The 9,701-nt window shown below is 38.7% G+C and overlaps 1 non-coding gene across 1 annotated transcript; it reads right to left on the bottom strand.

Moving 5' to 3' along the window:
* Window positions 1–2,826: 2,826 nt before the first annotated feature.
* trnal-uag (transfer RNA leucine (anticodon UAG)) lies at window positions 2,827–2,908 on the bottom strand. Its single transcript has one exon. It is a non-coding gene; the product is annotated as a tRNA-Leu (tRNA).
* Window positions 2,909–9,701: the final 6,793 nt, after the last annotated feature.

The following is a 9,701-nucleotide window of genomic DNA, read 5'->3' as shown; positions in this document are numbered from 1 at the left end:
TCCCCTCCCCTCCCCACCTCTCACCTGCAGCCATCGATACAGCAGGTAGAGTCAGAGAGGAGAGGGAAATGTTTGTTTCAACCTCGGAGATAAAACTATGGTCTTATAGAAATATATAGAAAACTTAGCAAATAAAGTTCATTTATTTCATTTAACTTTACAATTATCAATCTACTGAAGGATCTGAGTGTCGGGTCTGATAAGAAAACAAACAGTTTTTTATATGGAGGATTCACAACGACTTTGAGGTGCAAAGCTGAAAAAAAAAAAAAAAATTATTTATTTATTTAAAAAGGACAATGTACATTAATAACATCAGCTCTTTTCTCTTTTTAAGGCATAACATGACATGGATGGATGTTGCACAAATCGGTTATTTACTATAAACATCTAAATCACCATTTACTGATTACTTTTTTTTATGTGAAAGAAAAACAAAATATTTATTTGGAGTTTTGTTCATAAAAATGCTCATACTCAAATGATCAGTAAAGAAAAAATTATACTGAAGGATCTGAGTGTTAATTGAGTCTGATAAGAAAACAAACTTTTTTTTTCATATGGAGGATTCACAACGACTTTGGATGGATGTTGCACAAACTACTATTTTAAGCATCTAAATCACCATATAGGAGATTCTTTTTTTAAAGATGTGAAAGAAAAACAAAACATTTATTTGAAGTTTTGTTCATAAAAATAGTCTGCAAAGAAGTTAAAATGATCACTATAGAAAAAAAATGCAAATCTTTCCCTTAAGTAAAAGTGACAAAGTTGATAACAATGCTTCATTTTCTGCTCTTTCTTTGCATTGCCATTGCAACATTTTTGCATTATTTTACTCTAAAGTTAAAATATATGGACCCTGTCATTATTGCAGATGAATTTACTTTATAGAAAAACAGCATATTACAGTAGCTGGTTGAGGCAGAGTTTAGTATGTTTGGTGTTTTGATAACAAATGGATTTTAAAGACTAATATTTACAAAAAAAACAGAGCTATTCCCATGTAAAATCATTTAAATCAGTTGCATGAATTGTCATAACCCCACCCTCACCCCCCACCACCAACCCACTGTCTGTGACTGACGTCTCTGCTGTAGTTTATGTAACGTGGTGGAGGAAGTTCTCACTGCAGACAATCGCTGCATTCACAGATCAGTTTACCAGTTGTTATCCTCACCTCCAGCTACCGCCGCTCTCCGCTGACGCTCTTCTCTTTCACCTGACTGCAGGTAAAGTCTTCCACCTCAGACGTTTGAGCCGAGTCGGACGACAAACAAACTCTCTCCGCCCTGACTTTTTGAATTTCAGTGGATGGGATCTGCAGAAAACCTCCAACGTAACTTTAAAGGATCTATAGTTTAATTTGACATATGTGTTGAAACCCTTAGTCTGAACCTGTCACCAAAACCTTGGGTTCTCACTGCAAAAACTCAAAATCTTTCCAAGAATATTTATCTTATTCCTAGTCAAAATGTCTCATTTCTAGTCAAAACTAATCTCTTTCCACTTAAAATAAGACTCTTCACCTAAAAATTAACTTGTTTTTAGATCATTTTCACTTGTTTCAAACACATTTTCACTTGAAATAAGTAGAAAAATCTTCCAGTGAAAGCAAGTTTTTTGTGCTTGTAATGAGAAAGAAAAACTTGCTCCTCTATCACATTATTTTAAGTGAAAATATGCTCGAAAGAAGTAAAAAAGTGTCTAAAAACAAGCTGCTTTTTAATGTGATGAGTCTTATTTTAAGTAGAATGAGATTTGTTTTGACTAGAAATGACATTTTGACTAAAAATAAGACAAATATTCTTGGTAAGATATTTGATTTTTTGCAGTGCTGGTTTTGAAGCTGTTCTTCCCATGTTTTCTTACAGGGTTAGGGTTTTGAGGCCTGATGTTTGCTTTTCTTTTTGCATTTGCATAATTCTCTGTAACTTGCTGTGGCATGTTTCTGCCACTGATAGAAGGATTGTTTAGATACCAAAGTAAGATTCTCCCTTACAAAAAAAAGTCCCATCTTTGATTTATGACAAAACATTTGGGAAGCACAGGTTTTAATCTTGAGAAAAACGATGCACTTGTTTTTAAAGCATGAATCTGTAAATAAATAAAACTTCCTAGAATCTGGTCAGTAAGGAATCGGAAACACCTGAAATGTGTCTTCAGGGTTCAGCTGGTCAAGAGTCAGAGGAACAGTTATACATTATATTTCTTGTCAAACATTTGATGCTCATCTCTGAGGCTCACTGCAAAAACTCAAAATCTTTCCAAGAATATTTGTCTTATTTCTTGTCAAAATGTCTCATTTCTAGTCAAAACTAAACTCTTTCCACTTTAAATAAGACTCATCACCTAAAAAATTAACTTGTTTTTAGATCATTTTCACTTGTTTCAAACTAATTTTCAATTTAAATAAGTAGGAAAATCTGCCAGTGAAAGCAAGTTTTTTGTGTTTGTAATAAGAAACTTGCTCCACTATCAGATTTTTCCCCTTATCTCAAGTGAATGCTTGAAAGAATCCAATGTGTCAATAAAACAAGCTACTTTTTAACGTGATGAGTCTTATTCTAAGTAGAATTAGATTTGTTTTGACTAGAAATAAGACAAATATTCTTGGTAAGAGTTATGTTTTTGTAGTGCTTGTTTGGTGTGAGAACAGTGTGAAAGTTCACGGTTTCAGGGGCAGTTATATACTTATGTTAACGACGTTGCTAACGAGTCCAGTGGAGGACTCTACTCTAGCACCACAACGACAACAACAGAAACCGGATATATTGACTTTTATTGATCCTTTATTGACAGAGAGTTGTCAAAGTAAAGCATTGTTGGCAGCGGTGGGATTTGAACCCACGCCATCGAAATGACTGGAGCCTAAATCCAGCGCCTTAGACCACTCGGCCACGCTACCTCCTTCTGCAGATGACAGATGTGCGATTGCTACCGATTTCTGCTTTCAGTGCTAGATAGAAAAACTCCATCTGCTTCTAATGTGCATGAACCTGACAGAGGAAAAGAAAACGTGAATGGATCAGCATGGATCAGATGAGGGAAGGTAGTCCAGATGTTCCCGTCTCCTCCTGGGAGTCCCAGAGGAATTCCCCGGCCAGATGAGGTGCATATTAATCTCTCCAAGGTCATCTGGACTTACGCCAAGGCCTCTTACCAGTTGGACAAGTCCAGAAAAAAACCTCCAGTAGAAGAGGTTCAGCTCAGACTAGGATCACGAATCCAATCCAAGCCAGATGTCCAAAAACCACCTGGACTGGTTCTGTTTGGAAAATGAAGCTGCTTCATCCAGATGTCAGAACTCCAGAGACCCGGCTGCAGAAGCATTCCCATCGTTATTCTTTTGGCCACTAGCTGAGGGCAGCAAACGAGAGCTTTACCTTCCAGCTCAGCGACTTCTAGACCACAACAGTCCAGTTCAATGCCACAGTCGGTACGTTTACATGCACAGCTTGGTCAAGCTATGCTCTTAGGTCGATTTGAGCGTCTCGTCGGAAAAGAAAAATGGAAAAACTGACAGTGTCCACCTCATTAATAGGTGGTGATATGCATCGTTTCAGCAAGTTAATACCGACCCCTGTCCAGGTGGCTTTTAAAATAACTTGGAGCAGTGGTTCTCAAACTTTTTTTACATTAAGGACCCCTAAACTGACACAAATTAGACCACGGACCCCCCCGATTGGACAAAATTTTAAAACAAACACCAGAAATACATGAAATATTTGTTCTGAGATTGAATAACATTGCCTTTTTTAGTCAATATACATTAGAATTACTGCCAATGGCATGAATTTGGGGAAAAGATTCAAGAAATTTCTGGGAAAAAATGTGGTACAATTATGAGGAAAGGTTGGGGACCCCCTTGAACCACTGACTTAGAGTTCTCAACTTCAGTTCCCGACCGGACGCACCGGTCTGGGCCGGGTTTCGGGCTGAATATAGCTTTATACAAAAGAGTAGTTGGTCACGGGCTTCCTTTTTTATACATTTTTTTTATATAAAACAAATATTATCACTGGTTGCACTGTATAAAATGCATTTGCTGGGTTTGGGCCAGCTTCCATGCTTCATTTTGTGCCATCTTTACTGTTGTGAAGCATGCGCACATGCATTGTATAGCTACTATGCAGAAGAAAATCAATTTCCAATCGCATTATCTGGGTGTCTTAGTTCCGACTAATATTGGAGTTCTCCTTACGCGTTTACATGCACTGCAGTTGTCCAGTTACAGTCGGATTAAGGCAATAATTTGTTTTTTTTTCTACTGTCATGTAAACGTACTGACTGACCTACTTTTCAATGTCCAGCTCCACCCGACCCCCTAAGACACTTGAACTCCTCGACTTGGGTCCTTCCCCAGCCGAAAGAGGCCAAACCTAATATCCGTCCTCTATACTGCAATGGAAAGAAGGAAAAAAGTATTTTATTGAATCTGTGGTAATGAATCCAAAGAACATTACAGTATGTGAGGGGGAAAAAAGCGGAAGAAAAACTAGGAAATGATTAAAAACACAAAAAAGCACATTTCTATAAAGTCCAATAGAATATACGAAATAAAATAGCAGAAAGTCTGTAGCGCTGCAAGAAAAGGTCCTATGGTACCAAGGAGGGTCAACCGGTTTTTGGTTTGGTGACTCAAGACAATTTCAGGTTGCACTGTGTAAAATGCATTTGCCAGTGTTGGGCCAACTTCTGTGCTTTATTTTGTGTCATCTTTACAGTTACATTGTTTGTATACATGCAAAAGAAAATCGATTTCCAATCGCATTATCTGGGCGTCGTAGTCGAATAAGGAGAACTCCGATATTCGTCGGACTAACACGTTTACATGCACTTCAATTGTCCAGTTACAGTCGGATTAAGGCAATAATTTGTTTTTTTCCAACTGTCATGTAAACGTACTGCATGACTGACCTACTTTTCAATGTCCAGCTCCACCCGACCCTTGAACCCTAAGACACTTGAACTCCTCGACTTGGGTCCTTCGATCCCAACCGAAAGAGGCCGATCCATCCACTGTTTTCCGAAGACACAACTGGGTCTTGAGGTCTTGGAGGTTGCGCCTTTGCAAACCTGATAACAACAACAATCTCTGTACATTTTCTTTTTTTTAAATTTAAAGTCTGGAAGTCAGTCCAAAGTCCAGAGTTGTAGGATTTTGTGGATCCAGGATTCACCTTTGTGAGGAGGGAGTCCCCAGAAAGAAACGAGGCGATCCAGGCGGGGCTCCGTTGGGATGAAACTCGTTAGCGCTCGTCCTTCCTTCCGGGGATCGTGACTCGACAATTTGTACCAAACACGTCTGACAGTTGTTGAGATAAGCGCTCGCTGAGGGTGATTCACCACCAACGAGCCGCTTCTTCCGAGGAGTTTTTTTTCCTTTTAACATCATAACAAACATCACAGCCGCACACGCACTGTTTTTACTTGTCATTCTATCTTGATGACAATTAAACTCGTGACCTTTGTTGGTCACATTTGACCTTTCCACACTGAGGAAACAGCAACACCTCCCCACCTGTTTGTGTGTTTTAATTGTGACGATACAATCAGTGATGGCAGATAAGATAAACACACACACACACACACACACACACACACACACTGAAAACCACACAAACAGCAGTCAGTCATTATGGGATAAAACGAGAACACGTCCTCTCTCATATATCACACGCACACACACATTTGCCTTTAGATAAATTGAATTATGTCATCAGTATCATATTCACATACCAATTTCCTTGAAGTGTGAGTGTGTGTGTGTCTCTGTGTGTGTGTGTGATATCAGTTTATATAATGTGAAACCTAATATTCGTCCTCTATACCGCAATGGAAAGAAGTGCTAACGACACAAGAATCCCAAAAACATTACAATAGGCTATGTGAGGGGGAAAAAGCGGAAGAAAAACTAGGAAATGATTAAAGACACAAAAAAGTACATTTCTATAAAGTCCAATAGAATATATACGAAATAAAATAGCAGAAAGTCTGTAGCGCTAGGTCCTATAGTACCAAAGGGGGTCAACCAGTTTTTAGTTTGATGACTGAAGACAATTTCAGGTTTTATTCTGCAAAATAAAAAAGGTTAATTAAGTCTTTTTTTTCTTTTTTACATGTCTTAAAGGAGCTACTCGTCTAAAGCTACATATAGAGCTAACATTAGCATTAACGACTGTACCTTAAGAGTTTCAGCATTTGTCGTTGTATTTAGCCTATAAAACAAAAGTTAATAATCCTACGTCCTCTCTGCAGCGCTAACTTCAGGCTAGTTTGGAGGTTACCGTGAGTAGTTTGCTAGGTAGCATGCTAACTTCAGTAGCCTAGAAGGAAAATAGGCTACGTGATTGAGACAAATTTGGTGTTGTTTCCCACAGATGTTGGTGAATAAATGAATCAAGTTTGATGCTGAACTCACAACGTTTCCTCTGGACTGGTGAGTAAACAGCCACTAATGCTACGTTAGCTATGTAGCTAAACATACAGCTACGTTAAAAAGTTTGGTTGCTAACATGTGGTTTGTCAATCTACTCAGTTCACCTCTAACCAACCGGGAAACACCTGGGGCCCCTAAGGAACAAGGGAAGGCCCCGAAGGCCCCAGATTTCAGCATATTTGACAATATGTTAACAATGAATCGTATTAAACCTCCTATAAATACATTTTAACTGTGACGTGCTGTTGCTAACATCAACCATTATGGGCTGCTGCTCCATGTGAGGCGCTGACACGACCCCGAACACAACGATCACTGTCATCAGACAAGATAACACCAAGGAAGAAGAAAAGAAAACATCAGAGCCTCCACGGTGCGACACTACGGACACACAATCTGAGTCGCTGGGAGGAAAGTGTAACTAATAGCCTACAACACACAACACACACACACAGACACACATACACACTTATAATTGAGTTTAGTATCGAGGCTGCTGGCTGTTTCATCTGTTTCGTTTCATTCATTCATCACTCTGACATGATGATGAAGCACAGAGAGGAAATCCATGTGTGTGTGTGTGTGTGTGTGTGTGTTTAATATCTGACTAGCAGGACTGTGCTGCCACCTTGTGGTCAATAAAACTAACTGTAACTCAATTCCAGGTAAATTCAACCTATGCTGTATGTTTAGGTCTAACAGAATGAATGTTTAGATTTTCTTTTTACTGTCTCCTGTTGTGAGTTTACTATTTTGGTTTTTGTATGTTTTGCTATATTACTTTCCCCTTGTATGTATATATTTACTGATTCTATACTGAAATGTATTGTACAAGTGGTGTATTGTGTCTTGTGTTATGTCTTTACTTACTTTACTTTATTTGTTTATTTGGTCGGGACAGTGCATATTAATGGACAGTGACTGCTAGAGTACCCACAGAAAGTAAATACACCGGATTTAGCACATGTGCTAAATTACATCCATAGTCCCCAAAACAATACAACAAATTAACATAAAAAGTCCAAAAAGACAGAGGACCAGTAGATAACAGGAAAAGCACAGGGTTTGACATGATTCTTTGATTTGTAAAAAAAAAAAAAAAAAAAAAATCTATATAGCTGGAATTAATATGATTCATTGAAATATAAAAATATCTATCTATCTGCGTCAACTGTATGCGTGTATTTGTGTGTTGTGACTGTATTAGTTGTTTTGTTCTGCTTTTTCCTTGATGGACTTGGAAGCATATAATGGACAATTTCGACTTAATTTTTGGACTCTAGAAGAATAGTTATACTAATGTGCTGGTGCTAATGGAGATCCAATAAATGAAATTAAATTAAATGTTCTGCAGTAGTTCTTTCTGTCCCTGCATCGCCACAGCAGCGATGAATGGGAGCAGACGCTTACGCTGTTCAGGCTGTTTACATCCCATAAAACCACTTTTTTTTTTTTTTCCACAGACAACATCAGGTGTTTGTTCACTTAAAGGAAGCTGACGTCTTCGTGAACGATGCTGTAATACAAAGTCCCGCGAGAGAGTCAAGTTGGCGCTCTTATATCAACATCCAGACTTTACTCTCACTGCTACGAAGACGTTGTGGCTCAGAGTTGATATTCCTTTGTTGATAAAACAAACGGGAACATGTCCGCTTGCTTGAAGTGAACAAACTCTTTGGTGTATGATCGTTGTCTGTGGGAAAAAAAGTGGTTTTATGGGATGCAAACAGCCTCAACAGCCCATGATTCGTCTGCTCCCATTATACACTGATTTCTTTTTTATTGCTTCTGTCCTGCAGTAGGTCTGTCCCCACATCGCCAAAACAATCAGATTCCTTCTTTTAGATCTAAAATATTAGGAAACTATATAGCCCCAGGTTGAATTTACACGGCATTGTCCTTTAATCAGCCCGCTCCACCAGGGACGTGCATATGACTATAGAGGGGCAGGGGCTCAACATCATAATAGGACAGTATGCATAATTTTTTCAGGCCTTAATATCAAAATGAATAAATTAAATTAAATGACAGTTTCTATTTAGTCGGTAGAGGAAGCTGCTCACCTTCAGGACTGCAGTCAACACGCTGGACTACTTCCTGAAACAGAGTCATGACTTCTGAACTAGTGGGATAAGGCTAATATGGTATTGTGTGCACATTAACATGACTTGCAGAAAAAAACAATCATGTGAGTGCGAGTGTAAACTAGAAGTACAGACCACACATCTATATGTGACAAAACCAAGAAATGACTAAGTGACTGCTACTGTGCATGTTCCAGAACAGCAGCAACGTCACAATAAACTCAACATCTGGAAATAAAGTCAAATAGTGAAATGAGTGAGTTATTGATGACTGATGCTGCCGTCTCTCTCAATTCAATTCAGTTCAGTTCAATTCAATTCAAATGGCTTTATTGGCATGACATACATTGTACATATTGCCAAAGCAAGCGTTTGGAATTAAAAATAACAAACAACATCTTGCTACACTGTAGTGTTGTGATTACTGTAGAAATAAATTCATAGACACTGTATAAAAACAAAGAACAAAAACAACAAATGTGTGTATCAGCTGACCAGTGTCACTCCCTGTCCCAGAGACATAATAACAGACTGCTGCTAATTTATTATTCTTTGCTTCTTCCTCCAGCAGGATGGGCAGTTTGTCCTCATCTCAGAGTTTTAAAAAACCTTTTGTTATTGATTCAAATTTTGAGATGTTTCTCTAATAGGTTACTTATATATTTTTCACATTTGGTGAGGAAGTGTAATTCTGTTTCTGGTTGACTAAGGCTGCAGTTTTTTTTTTTTTTTTCAAACTTTATTTAAAGCAGAAGTAAGTGGTCCGGTCGTTTTGGCTAATGCTGCGTTCCATGCAGGCTTTTGAAATCGTAAATTACACCTTCAAGTCACAACTTACGACTTTGTAGCGTTTCAGGCAACCCACTCGTGTTTTTCCGACCTGTTTTACCGGTGAAAGTCACTATAACGGCCACTCGTAACTTCCGACCGGTGAACTCGTGCCAGATCGAAAAAATACGAGTTTCCTTGAACGCACCATAACAGTCCTCGTCCCTACGTCGCCACATTCACGGCGTTCCTTGGCTGCACACACAGCCCTTCATGCCGTTCTCTCTCCTCATTGGATAAAAACTGTAGGATACGATAAATGTTTTCTCCTCGGCTCAGAGCAGAGCAGAGTGACTGACAGACCCGTGTTTCAGACCAAACACTCTATGTAAGTGATTGCTGTCGGA

Source organism: Trachurus japonicus, chromosome 18 (genome assembly GCF_045865225.1).
Source record: "Trachurus japonicus isolate A0001 chromosome 18, Traja_1.0".
NCBI lineage: Eukaryota > Metazoa > Chordata > Actinopteri > Carangiformes > Carangidae > Trachurus > Trachurus japonicus.
The sequence above is the reverse complement of the archived record's forward strand: the minus strand, read 5'-3'. Positions and strand labels throughout refer to the sequence as shown.